At 45.9% G+C, this 12,995-nt stretch overlaps 9 non-coding genes and 2 pseudogenes across 9 annotated transcripts; all 11 read left to right on the top strand.

The window, feature by feature from the left end:
* The first annotated feature begins 584 nt into the window (after nucleotides 1-584).
* Nucleotides 585-700, top strand: LOC141219737 (U2 spliceosomal RNA; annotated as a pseudogene).
* Nucleotides 701-1,224: 524 nt separating this feature from the next.
* On the top strand, nucleotides 1,225-1,406 carry LOC141219608 (U2 spliceosomal RNA). The gene has a single exon (XR_012288066.1). It is a non-coding gene; the product is annotated as a U2 spliceosomal RNA (small nuclear RNA).
* A 1,115-nt stretch (nucleotides 1,407-2,521) lies between these two features.
* LOC141219962 (U2 spliceosomal RNA) lies at nucleotides 2,522-2,712 on the top strand. Its single transcript, XR_012288337.1, has one exon. It is a non-coding gene; the product is annotated as a U2 spliceosomal RNA (small nuclear RNA).
* Nucleotides 2,713-3,827: 1,115 nt separating this feature from the next.
* LOC141220177 (U2 spliceosomal RNA) lies at nucleotides 3,828-4,018 on the top strand. The gene has a single exon (XR_012288548.1). It is a non-coding gene; the product is annotated as a U2 spliceosomal RNA (small nuclear RNA).
* Nucleotides 4,019-5,133: 1,115 nt separating this feature from the next.
* On the top strand, nucleotides 5,134-5,324 carry LOC141219960 (U2 spliceosomal RNA). The gene has a single exon (XR_012288335.1). It is a non-coding gene; the product is annotated as a U2 spliceosomal RNA (small nuclear RNA).
* A 1,115-nt stretch (nucleotides 5,325-6,439) lies between these two features.
* Nucleotides 6,440-6,630, top strand: LOC141219959 (U2 spliceosomal RNA). Its single transcript, XR_012288334.1, has one exon. It is a non-coding gene; the product is annotated as a U2 spliceosomal RNA (small nuclear RNA).
* A 1,115-nt stretch (nucleotides 6,631-7,745) lies between these two features.
* On the top strand, nucleotides 7,746-7,937 carry LOC141220187 (U2 spliceosomal RNA). Its single transcript, XR_012288557.1, has one exon. It is a non-coding gene; the product is annotated as a U2 spliceosomal RNA (small nuclear RNA).
* Nucleotides 7,938-9,052: 1,115 nt separating this feature from the next.
* Nucleotides 9,053-9,243, top strand: LOC141220218 (U2 spliceosomal RNA). Its single transcript, XR_012288588.1, has one exon. It is a non-coding gene; the product is annotated as a U2 spliceosomal RNA (small nuclear RNA).
* Nucleotides 9,244-10,358: 1,115 nt separating this feature from the next.
* Nucleotides 10,359-10,474, top strand: LOC141219736 (U2 spliceosomal RNA; annotated as a pseudogene).
* A 524-nt stretch (nucleotides 10,475-10,998) lies between these two features.
* Nucleotides 10,999-11,180, top strand: LOC141219607 (U2 spliceosomal RNA). The gene has a single exon (XR_012288065.1). It is a non-coding gene; the product is annotated as a U2 spliceosomal RNA (small nuclear RNA).
* A 1,115-nt stretch (nucleotides 11,181-12,295) lies between these two features.
* On the top strand, nucleotides 12,296-12,486 carry LOC141220217 (U2 spliceosomal RNA). The gene has a single exon (XR_012288587.1). It is a non-coding gene; the product is annotated as a U2 spliceosomal RNA (small nuclear RNA).
* The last annotated feature ends 509 nt before the right edge of the window (nucleotides 12,487-12,995 follow it).

The raw sequence follows: 12,995 nt of genomic DNA, 5'->3' as shown, positions 1-12,995 counted from the left end.
GCCTGCAGACTATAAAAGAGAACCCAACCCAAAAAGTTTGGTTGATTAGTCTGTGGCATTCTGTTAAACTGTTGCTTATGGCGGTCTCTGTGAGCTTCTCAGCGACATTCAGCCAGCCAGGTATCCTGCCTGCAGTAGATGGAATGTGGCAATGGAACGCTGGCTGCGCGTGTCATAATAGGCTCTGAGCCTTTATATACCTGTGCACAGCAGCAGCCACCTTCAGTCTGCTGCTGGACAGCCAGCAGCAGCAGCAGCAGGAGAGGTATGTAATCAGGAGCCCTCCTGCTAAGGGTAGACAGCTGCTCGTTCCACCCCACCCCCCGCCTTAATTGGTTCTCCTCCCTTCCAACGGTGTTGAGGCGGGTGGGAACAGCAGGGGGTGAAGGTGCTGTGTTTAAAGAGGTGGAGTTATGCAGATCTAAAACGCGTGGATTGCAGCAGCAGCAAGCCGAAAAGTGCAGGCATGTAAGGGATCTAGAGGTTGACAACATGTCTTCTTAACGGAAGTCCAGGAGCTCATCTCCACAAATGGACTTTTCAGGATCCTTGGGTGGCTCCGTAGTTTGAAACCAATTCTGGTTATCGCTTCTCGGCCTTTTGGCTAAGATCAAGTGTAGTATCATTTGAAAAGGCAGTTTTGTCCTTGGGCTGCCCTAGTAAATTGATGCATATTACACACTGGTTTGGTGCACTTGTTAGTACGCCAGGTGGCTCATAGAGTTATCTGATGGAAAACATGGCCCTCCAGGATCGAAGTCACTAGTCTGGGTAAGTGTGAGGGCTTTGGAGCAATGTGCCCCAGGAGTAGGCGCCCTGGTGGGAGTCCAAGCTTACTGGGACTGGGAACCCCAGAAAGACTTGGCTTCGTAGCACGCCGCACCTTTGCCAATCATACTTTCTGAGCAACCCCCCCTATTCCTGGCCTCCGGGCTAGGAAGGGGAATTTTTATAAACCCGGTCGGAGGTCCGGTCAGCTTTGGGCTGAGAAACCAACACAGGCTCCAGCTCCACTAGGGTGGCAGCCTAGATGGAAGCTGGGAGCACGAAAACGGCTCTTCTCCGGCTTCGGCTAGGGAGAGCATCGGAGATCCCTGACCCTCGCTGTGGCCTTCTGGCTCGGAGGGATGGGGATGGTTTATTGGGGACCCTCTCCTCCGGGAAGGGTCCACATGAACCCTCGCCTCGTGCGCTGTTTTGGTGTGACTTCGGTCACATTTTTCAGTGCCTTGGATGCAGCTTCAATCAAAAAATCTGTTCTTATCAGTTTAATATCTGATACGTCCCCTATCTGGGGACCATATATTAAATGGATTTTTAGAACAGGGAGATGGAAAAAGAGCTTGCTCTGTCCACTCCACGCATTGACCTGGTATTGCAGTATCTCCAGGACCGGTGCACCCCTTCTTTAATGCAGTTTCTAAAATCAGAAAGAATTGAATTCAATGTTTTTTGTTCATTTTGCTTGTTTGTCGGATTTGGGGATGGACTCTTTGGCTTTGCTTTTCTTCTCCTCATTGGATTTTTCATGTTCAAAGTTGCAGAAGCCAGATTACAAGCTCATTTTGGTTCAACTTCAGCAACTGTGCATTGCATTGCCATGTAATGTGATGCAATGCTATCTTTCTAGCTCTCCCTTTTTACTTCCTTTTGGATAAACAGACATATTAGGCAAGCATTTTGGAGCTTTCACCTAAATAACTACAGGTGGTGAGATAAGCTGCACAATATAATTGACCTTTCAGTATATTGTTGCACACACACCATCTATTTAGCAAATGCCCTTGTTATCAACAGCAGCCTTTTAAACTCACCTGAGCTAACAGGTATGTGCGCTGGTTACTCTGCTGCGCTTAAAATTTCTTTTTTGGTTTGCTACAATGCCTTTTCTGAAACGTTGTCTCCTTCTGCTGGAACACTGACTTCTTTCATTTAATGCCTGCAGACTATAAAAGAGAACCCAACCCAAAAAGTTTGGTTGATTAGTCTGTGGCATTCTGTTAAACTGTTGCTTATGGCGGTCTCTGTGAGCTTCTCAGCGACATTCAGCCAGCCAGGTATCCTGCCTGCAGTAGATGGAATGTGGCAATGGAACGCTGGCTGCGCGTGTCATAATAGGCTCTGAGCCTTTATATACCTGTGCACAGCAGCAGCCACCTTCAGTCTGCTGCTGGACAGCCAGCAGCAGCAGCAGCAGGAGAGGTATGTAATCAGGAGCCCTCCTGCTAAGGGTAGACAGCTGCTCGTTCCACCCCACCCCCCGCCTTAATTGGTTCTCCTCCCTTCCAACGGTGTTGAGGCGGGTGGGAACAGCAGGGGGTGAAGGTGCTGTGTTTAAAGAGGTGGAGTTATGCAGATCTAAAACGCGTGGATTGCAGCAGCAGCAAGCCGAAAAGTGCAGGCATGTAAGGGATCTAGAGGTTGACAACATGTCTTCTTAACGGGAGTCCAGGAGCTCATCTCCACAAATGGACTTTTCAGGATCCTTGGGTGGCTCCGTAGTTTGAAACCAATTCTGGTTATCGCTTCTCGGCCTTTTGGCTAAGATCAAGTGTAGTATCTGTTCTTATCAGTTTAATATCTGATACGTCCCCTATCTGGGGACCATATATTAAATGGATTTTTAGAACAGGGAGATGGAAAAAGAGCTTGCTCTGTCCACTCCACGCATTGACCTGGTATTGCAGTATCTCCAGGACCGGTGCACCCCTTCTTTAATGCAGTTTCTAAAATCAGAAAGAATTGAATTCAATGTTTTTTGTTCATTTTGCTTGTTTGTCGGATTTGGGGATGGACTCTTTGGCTTTGCTTTTCTTCTCCTCATTGGATTTTTCATGTTCAAAGTTGCAGAAGCCAGATTACAAGCTCATTTTGGTTCAACTTCAGCAACTGTGCATTGCATTGCCATGTAATGTGATGCAATGCTATCTTTCTAGCTCTCCCTTTTTACTTCCTTTTGGATAAACAGACATATTAGGCAAGCATTTTGGAGCTTTCACCTAAATAACTACAGGTGGTGAGATAAGCTGCACAATATAATTGACCTTTCAGTATATTGTTGCACACACACCATCTATTTAGCAAATGCCCTTGTTATCAACAGCAGCCTTTTAAACTCACCTGAGCTAACAGGTATGTGCGCTGGTTACTCTGCTGCGCTTAAAATTTCTTTTTTGGTTTGCTACAATGCCTTTTCTGAAACGTTGTCTCCTTCTGCTGGAACACTGACTTCTTTCATTTAATGCCTGCAGACTATAAAAGAGAACCCAACCCAAAAAGTTTGGTTGATTAGTCTGTGGCATTCTGTTAAACTGTTGCTTATGGCGGTCTCTGTGAGCTTCTCAGCGACATTCAGCCAGCCAGGTATCCTGCCTGCAGTAGATGGAATGTGGCAATGGAACGCTGGCTGCGCGTGTCATAATAGGCTCTGAGCCTTTATATACCTGTGCACAGCAGCAGCCACCTTCAGTCTGCTGCTGGACAGCCAGCAGCAGCAGCAGCAGGAGAGGTATGTAATCAGGAGCCCTCCTGCTAAGGGTAGACAGCTGCTCGTTCCACCCCACCCCCCGCCTTAATTGGTTCTCCTCCCTTCCAACGGTGTTGAGGCGGGTGGGAACAGCAGGGGGTGAAGGTGCTGTGTTTAAAGAGGTGGAGTTATGCAGATCTAAAACGCGTGGATTGCAGCAGCAGCAAGCCGAAAAGTGCAGGCATGTAAGGGATCTAGAGGTTTACAACATGTCTTCTTAACGGAAGTCCAGGAGCTCATCTCCACAAATGGACTTTTCAGGATCCTTGGGTGGCTCCGTAGTTTGAAACCAATTCTGGTTATTGCTTCTCGGCCTTTTGGCTAAGATCAAGTGTAGTATCTGTTCTTATCAGTTTAATATCTGATACGTCCCCTATCTGGGGACCATATATTAAATGGATTTTTAGAACAGGGAGATGGAAAAAGAGCTTGCTCTGTCCACTCCACGCATTGACCTGGTATTGCAGTATCTCCAGGACCGGTGCACCCCTTCTTTAATGCAGTTTCTAAAATCAGAAAGAATTGAATTCAATGTTTTTTGTTCATTTTGCTTGTTTGTCGGATTTGGGGATGGACTCTTTGGCTTTGCTTTTCTTCTCCTCATTGGATTTTTCATGTTCAAAGTTGCAGAAGCCAGATTACAAGCTCATTTTGGTTCAACTTCAGCAACTGTGCATTGCATTGCCATGTAATGTGATGCAATGCTATCTTTCTAGCTCTCCCTTTTTACTTCCTTTTGGATAAACAGACATATTAGGCAAGCATTTTGGAGCTTTCACCTAAATAACTACAGGTGGTGAGATAAGCTGCACAATATAATTGACCTTTCAGTATATTGTTGCACACACACCATCTATTTAGCAAATGCCCTTGTTATCAACAGCAGCCTTTTAAACTCACCTGAGCTAACAGGTATGTGCGCTGGTTACTCTGCTGCGCTTAAAATTTCTTTTTTGGTTTGCTACAATGCCTTTTCTGAAACGTTGTCTCCTTCTGCTGGAACACTGACTTCTTTCATTTAATGCCTGCAGACTATAAAAGAGAACCCAACCCAAAAAGTTTGGTTGATTAGTCTGTGGCATTCTGTTAAACTGTTGCTTATGGCGGTCTCTGTGAGCTTCTCAGCGACATTCAGCCAGCCAGGTATCCTGCCTGCAGTAGATGGAATGTGGCAATGGAACGCTGGCTGCGCGTGTCATAATAGGCTCTGAGCCTTTATATACCTGTGCACAGCAGCAGCCACCTTCAGTCTGCTGCTGGACAGCCAGCAGCAGCAGCAGCAGGAGAGGTATGTAATCAGGAGCCCTCCTGCTAAGGGTAGACAGCTGCTCGTTCCACCCCACCCCCCGCCTTAATTGGTTCTCCTCCCTTCCAACGGTGTTGAGGCGGGTGGGAACAGCAGGGGGTGAAGGTGCTGTGTTTAAAGAGGTGGAGTTATGCAGATCTAAAACGCGTGGATTGCAGCAGCAGCAAGCCGAAAAGTGCAGGCATGTAAGGGATCTAGAGGTTGACAACATGTCTTCTTAACGGGAGTCCAGGAGCTCATCTCCACAAATGGACTTTTCAGGATCCTTGGGTGGCTCCGTAGTTTGAAACCAATTCTGGTTATCGCTTCTCGGCCTTTTGGCTAAGATCAAGTGTAGTATCTGTTCTTATCAGTTTAATATCTGATACGTCCCCTATCTGGGGACCATATATTAAATGGATTTTTAGAACAGGGAGATGGAAAAAGAGCTTGCTCTGTCCACTCCACGCATTGACCTGGTATTGCAGTATCTCCAGGACCGGTGCACCCCTTCTTTAATGCAGTTTCTAAAATCAGAAAGAATTGAATTCAATGTTTTTTGTTCATTTTGCTTGTTTGTCGGATTTGGGGATGGACTCTTTGGCTTTGCTTTTCTTCTCCTCATTGGATTTTTCATGTTCAAAGTTGCAGAAGCCAGATTACAAGCTCATTTTGGTTCAACTTCAGCAACTGTGCATTGCATTGCCATGTAATGTGATGCAATGCTATCTTTCTAGCTCTCCCTTTTTACTTCCTTTTGGATAAACAGACATATTAGGCAAGCATTTTGGAGCTTTCACCTAAATAACTACAGGTGGTGAGATAAGCTGCACAATATAATTGACCTTTCAGTATATTGTTGCACACACACCATCTATTTAGCAAATGCCCTTGTTATCAACAGCAGCCTTTTAAACTCACCTGAGCTAACAGGTATGTGCGCTGGTTACTCTGCTGCGCTTAAAATTTCTTTTTTGGTTTGCTACAATGCCTTTTCTGAAACGTTGTCTCCTTCTGCTGGAACACTGACTTCTTTCATTTAATGCCTGCAGACTATAAAAGAGAACCCAACCCAAAAAGTTTGGTTGATTAGTCTGTGGCATTCTGTTAAACTGTTGCTTATGGCGGTCTCTGTGAGCTTCTCAGCGACATTCAGCCAGCCAGGTATCCTGCCTGCAGTAGATGGAATGTGGCAATGGAACGCTGGCTGCGCGTGTCATAATAGGCTCTGAGCCTTTATATACCTGTGCACAGCAGCAGCCACCTTCAGTCTGCTGCTGGACAGCCAGCAGCAGCAGCAGCAGGAGAGGTATGTAATCAGGAGCCCTCCTGCTAAGGGTAGACAGCTGCTCGTTCCACCCCACCCCCCGCCTTAATTGGTTCTCCTCCCTTCCAACGGTGTTGAGGCGGGTGGGAACAGCAGGGGGTGAAGGTGCTGTGTTTAAAGAGGTGGAGTTATGCAGATCTAAAACGCGTGGATTGCAGCAGCAGCAAGCCGAAAAGTGCAGGCATGTAAGGGATCTAGAGGTTGACAACATGTCTTCTTAACGGGAGTCCAGGAGCTCATCTCCACAAATGGACTTTTCAGGATCCTTGGGTGGCTCCGTAGTTTGAAACCAATTCTGGTTATCGCTTCTCGGCCTTTTGGCTAAGATCAAGTGTAGTATCTGTTCTTATCAGTTTAATATCTGATACGTCCCCTATCTGGGGACCATATATTAAATGGATTTTTAGAACAGGGAGATGGAAAAAGAGCTTGCTCTGTCCACTCCACGCATTGACCTGGTATTGCAGTATCTCCAGGACCGGTGCACCCCTTCTTTAATGCAGTTTCTAAAATCAGAAAGAATTGAATTCAATGTTTTTTGTTCATTTTGCTTGTTTGTCGGATTTGGGGATGGACTCTTTGGCTTTGCTTTTCTTCTCCTCATTGGATTTTTCATGTTCAAAGTTGCAGAAGCCAGATTACAAGCTCATTTTGGTTCAACTTCAGCAACTGTGCATTGCATTGCCATGTAATGTGATGCAATGCTATCTTTCTAGCTCTCCCTTTTTACTTCCTTTTGGATAAACAGACATATTAGGCAAGCATTTTGGAGCTTTCACCTAAATAACTACAGGTGGTGAGATAAGCTGCACAATATAATTGACCTTTCAGTATATTGTTGCACACACACCATCTATTTAGCAAATGCCCTTGTTATCAACAGCAGCCTTTTAAACTCACCTGAGCTAACAGGTATGTGCGCTGGTTACTCTGCTGCGCTTAAAATTTCTTTTTTGGTTTGCTACAATGCCTTTTCTGAAACGTTGTCTCCTTCTGCTGGAACACTGACTTCTTTCATTTAATGCCTGCAGACTATAAAAGAGAACCCAACCCAAAAAGTTTGGTTGATTAGTCTGTGGCATTCTGTTAAACTGTTGCTTATGGCGGTCTCTGTGAGCTTCTCAGCGACATTCAGCCAGCCAGGTATCCTGCCTGCAGTAGATGGAATGTGGCAATGGAACGCTGGCTGCGCGTGTCATAATAGGCTCTGAGCCTTTATATACCTGTGCACAGCAGCAGCCACCTTCAGTCTGCTGCTGGACAGCCAGCAGCAGCAGCAGCAGGAGAGGTATGTAATCAGGAGCCCTCCTGCTAAGGGTAGACAGCTGCTCGTTCCACCCCACCCCCCGCCTTAATTGGTTCTCCTCCCTTCCAATGGTGTTGAGGCGGGTGGGAACAGCAGGGGGTGAAGGTGCTGTGTTTAAAGAGGTGGAGTTATGCAGATCTAAAACGCGTGGATTGCAGCAGCAGCAAGCCGAAAAGTGCAGGCATGTAAGGGATCTAGAGGTTGACAACATGTCTTCTTAACGGGAGTCCAGGAGCTCATCTCCACAAATGGACTTTTCAGGATCCTTGGGTGGCTCCGTAGTTTGAAACCAATTCTGGTTATCGCTTCTCGGCCTTTTGGCTAAGATCAAGTGTAGTATCTGTTCTTATCAGTTTAATATCTGATACGTCCCCTATCTGGGGACCATATATTAAATGGATTTTTAGAACAGGGAGATGGAAAAAAGAGCTTGCTCTGTCCACTCCACGCATTGACCTGGTATTGCAGTATCTCCAGGACCGGTGCACCCCTTCTTTAATGCAGTTTCTAAAATCAGAAAGAATTGAATTCAATGTTTTTTGTTCATTTTGCTTGTTTGTCGGATTTGGGGATGGACTCTTTGGCTTTGCTTTTCTTCTCCTCATTGGATTTTTCATGTTCAAAGTTGCAGAAGCCAGATTACAAGCTCATTTTGGTTCAACTTCAGCAACTGTGCATTGCATTGCCATGTAATGTGATGCAATGCTATCTTTCTAGCTCTCCCTTTTTACTTCCTTTTGGATAAACAGACATATTAGGCAAGCATTTTGGAGCTTTCACCTAAATAACTACAGGTGGTGAGATAAGCTGCACAATATAATTGACCTTTCAGTATATTGTTGCACACACACCATCTATTTAGCAAATGCCCTTGTTATCAACAGCAGCCTTTTAAACTCACCTGAGCTAACAGGTATGTGCGCTGGTTACTCTGCTGCGCTTAAAATTTCTTTTTTGGTTTGCTACAATGCCTTTTCTGAAACGTTGTCTCCTTCTGCTGGAACACTGACTTCTTTCATTTAATGCCTGCAGACTATAAAAGAGAACCCAACCCAAAAAGTTTGGTTGATTAGTCTGTGGCATTCTGTTAAACTGTTGCTTATGGCGGTCTCTGTGAGCTTCTCAGCGACATTCAGCCAGCCAGGTATCCTGCCTGCAGTAGATGGAATGTGGCAATGGAACGCTGGCTGCGCGTGTCATAATAGGCTCTGAGCCTTTATATACCTGTGCACAGCAGCAGCCACCTTCAGTCTGCTGCTGGACAGCCAGCAGCAGCAGCAGCAGGAGAGGTATGTAATCAGGAGCCCTCCTGCTAAGGGTAGACAGCTGCTCGTTCCACCCCACCCCCCGCCTTAATTGGTTCTCCTCCCTTCCAACGGTGTTGAGGCGGGTGGGAACAGCAGGGGGTGAAGGTGCTGTGTTTAAAGAGGTGGAGTTATGCAGATCTAAAACGCGTGGATTGCAGCAGCAGCAAGCCGAAAAGTGCAGGCATGTAAGGGATCTAGAGGTTGACAACATGTCTTCTTAACGGGAGTCCAGGAGCTCATCTCCACAAATGGACTTTTCAGGATCCTTGGGTGGCTCCGTAGTTTGAAACCAATTCTGGTTATCGCTTCTCGGCCTTTTGGCTAAGATCAAGTGTAGTATCTGTTCTTATCAGTTTAATATCTGATACGTCCCCTATCTGGGGACCATATATTAAATGGATTTTTAGAACAGGGAGATGGAAAAAGAGCTTGCTCTGTCCACTCTACGCATTGACCTGGTATTGCAGTATCTCCAGGACCGGTGCACCCCTTCTTTAATGCAGTTTCTAAAATCAGAAAGAATTGAATTCAATGTTTTTTGTTCATTTTGCTTGTTTGTCGGATTTGGGGATGGACTCTTTGGCTTTGCTTTTCTTCTCTTCATTGGATTTTTCATGTTCAAAGTTGCAGAAGCCAGATTACAAGCTCATTTTGGTTCAACTTCAGCAACTGTGCATTGCATTGCCATGTAATGTGATGCAATGCTATCTTTCTAGCTCTCCCTTTTTACTTCCTTTTGGATAAACAGACATATTAGGCAAGCATTTTGGAGCTTTCACCTAAATAACTACAGGTGGTGAGATAAGCTGCACAATATAATTGACCTTTCAGTATATTGTTGCACACACACCATCTATTTAGCAAATGCCCTTGTTATCAACAGCAGCCTTTTAAACTCACCTGAGCTAACAGGTATGTGCGCTGGTTACTCTGCTGCGCTTAAAATTTCTTTTTTGGTTTGCTACAATGCCTTTTCTGAAACGTTGTCTCCTTCTGCTGGAACACTGACTTCTTTCATTTAATGCCTGCAGACTATAAAAGAGAACCCAACCCAAAAAGTTTGGTTGATTAGTCTGTGGCATTCTGTTAAACTGTTGCTTATGGCGGTCTCTGTGAGCTTCTCAGCGACATTCAGCCAGCCAGGTATCCTGCCTGCAGTAGATGGAATGTGGCAATGGAACGCTGGCTGCGCGTGTCATAATAGGCTCTGAGCCTTTATATACCTGTGCACAGCAGCAGCCACCTTCAGTCTGCTGCTGGACAGCCAGCAGCAGCAGCAGCAGGAGAGGTATGTAATCAGGAGCCCTCCTGCTAAGGGTAGACAGCTGCTCGTTCCACCCCACCCCCCGCCTTAATTGGTTCTCCTCCCTTCCAACGGTGTTGAGGCGGGTGGGAACAGCAGGGGGTGAAGGTGCTGTGTTTAAAGAGGTGGAGTTATGCAGATCTAAAACGCGTGGATTGCAGCAGCAGCAAGCCGAAAAGTGCAGGCATGTAAGGGATCTAGAGGTTGACAACATGTCTTCTTAACGGAAGTCCAGGAGCTCATCTCCACAAATGGACTTTTCAGGATCCTTGGGTGGCTCCGTAGTTTGAAACCAATTCTGGTTATCGCTTCTCGGCCTTTTGGCTAAGATCAAGTGTAGTATCATTTGAAAAGGCAGTTTTGTCCTTGGGCTGCCCTAGTAAATTGATGCATATTACACACTGGTTTGGTGCACTTGTTAGTACGCCAGGTGGCTCATAGAGTTATCTGATGGAAAACATGGCCCTCCAGGATCGAAGTCACTAGTCTGGGTAAGTGTGAGGGCTTTGGAGCAATGTGCCCCAGGAGTAGGCGCCCTGGTGGGAGTCCAAGCTTACTGGGACTGGGAACCCCAGAAAGACTTGGCTTCGTAGCACGCCGCACCTTTGCCAATCATACTTTCTGAGCAACCCCCCCTATTCCTGGCCTCCGGGCTAGGAAGGGGAATTTTTATAAACCCGGTCGGAGGTCCGGTCAGCTTTGGGCTGAGAAACCAACACAGGCTCCAGCTCCACTAGGGTGGCAGCCTAGATGGAAGCTGGGAGCACGAAAACGGCTCTTCTCCGGCTTCGGCTAGGGAGAGCATCGGAGATCCCTGACCCTCGCTGTGGCCTTCTGGCTCGGAGGGATGGGGATGGTTTATTGGGGACCCTCTCCTCCGGGAAGGGTCCACATGAACCCTCGCCTCGTGCGCTGTTTTGGTGTGACTTCGGTCACATTTTTCAGTGCCTTGGATGCAGCTTCAATCAAAAAATCTGTTCTTATCAGTTTAATATCTGATACGTCCCCTATCTGGGGACCATATATTAAATGGATTTTTAGAACAGGGAGATGGAAAAAGAGCTTGCTCTGTCCACTCCACGCATTGACCTGGTATTGCAGTATCTCCAGGACCGGTGCACCCCTTCTTTAATGCAGTTTCTAAAATCAGAAAGAATTGAATTCAATGTTTTTTGTTCATTTTGCTTGTTTGTCGGATTTGGGGATGGACTCTTTGGCTTTGCTTTTCTTCTCCTCATTGGATTTTTCATGTTCAAAGTTGCAGAAGCCAGATTACAAGCTCATTTTGGTTCAACTTCAGCAACTGTGCATTGCATTGCCATGTAATGTGATGCAATGCTATCTTTCTAGCTCTCCCTTTTTACTTCCTTTTGGATAAACAGACATATTAGGCAAGCATTTTGGAGCTTTCACCTAAATAACTACAGGTGGTGAGATAAGCTGCACAATATAATTGACCTTTCAGTATATTGTTGCACACACACCATCTATTTAGCAAATGCCCTTGTTATCAACAGCAGCCTTTTAAACTCACCTGAGCTAACAGGTATGTGCGCTGGTTACTCTGCTGCGCTTAAAATTTCTTTTTTGGTTTGCTACAATGCCTTTTCTGAAACGTTGTCTCCTTCTGCTGGAACACTGACTTCTTTCATTTAATGCCTGCAGACTATAAAAGAGAACCCAACCCAAAAAGTTTGGTTGATTAGTCTGTGGCATTCTGTTAAACTGTTGCTTATGGCGGTCTCTGTGAGCTTCTCAGCGACATTCAGCCAGCCAGGTATCCTGCCTGCAGTAGATGGAATGTGGCAATGGAACGCTGGCTGCGCGTGTCATAATAGGCTCTGAGCCTTTATATACCTGTGCACAGCAGCAGCCACCTTCAGTCTGCTGCTGGACAGCCAGCAGCAGCAGCAGCAGGAGAGGTATGTAATCAGGAGCCCTCCTGCTAAGGGTAGACAGCTGCTCGTTCCACCCCACCCCCCGCCTTAATTGGTTCTCCTCCCTTCCAACGGTGTTGAGGCGGGTGGGAACAGCAGGGGGTGAAGGTGCTGTGTTTAAAGAGGTGGAGTTATGCAGATCTAAAACGCGTGGATTGCAGCAGCAGCAAGCCGAAAAGTGCAGGCATGTAAGGGATCTAGAGGTTGACAACATGTCTTCTTAACGGGAGTCCAGGAGCTCATCTCCACAAATGGACTTTTCAGGATCCTTGGGTGGCTCCGTAGTTTGAAACCAATTCTGGTTATCGCTTCTCGGCCTTTTGGCTAAGATCAAGTGTAGTATCTGTTCTTATCAGTTTAATATCTGATACGTCCCCTATCTGGGGACCATATATTAAATGGATTTTTAGAACAGGGAGATGGAAAAAGAGCTTGCTCTGTCCACTCTACGCATTGACCTGGTATTGCAGTATCTCCAGGACCGGTGCACCCCTTCTTTAATGCAGTTTCTAAAATCAGAAAGAATTGAATTCAATGTTTTTTGTTCATTTTGCTTGTTTGTCGGATTTGGGGATGGACTCTTTGGCTTTGCTTTTCTTCTCTTCATTGGATTTTTCATGTTCAAAGTTGCAGAAGCCAGATTACAAGCTCATTTTGGTTCAACTTCAGCAACTGTGCATTGCATTGCCATGTAATGTGATGCAATGCTATCTTTCTAGCTCTCCCTTTTTACTTCCTTTTGGATAAACAGACATATTAGGCAAGCATTTTGGAGCTTTCACCTAAATAACTACAGGTGGTGAGATAAGCTGCACAATATAATTGACCTTTCAGTATATTGTTGCACACACACCATCTATTTAGCAAATGCCCTTGTTATCAACAGCAGCCTTTTAAACTCACCTGAGCTAACAGGTATGTGCGCTGGTTACTCTGCTGCGCTTAAAATTTCTTTTTTGGTTTGCTACAATGCCTTTTCTGAAACGTTGTCTCCTTCTGCTGGA

The sequence above is a fragment of the Phyllobates terribilis genome, unplaced genomic scaffold, assembly GCF_046119375.1.
Source record: "Phyllobates terribilis strain yellow unplaced genomic scaffold, ASM4611937v1 Scaffold_277__1_contigs__length_2500907, whole genome shotgun sequence".
NCBI classification, from domain to species: domain Eukaryota; kingdom Metazoa; phylum Chordata; class Amphibia; order Anura; family Dendrobatidae; genus Phyllobates; species Phyllobates terribilis.
This window is presented reverse-complemented; position numbering and strand designations above follow the sequence as displayed.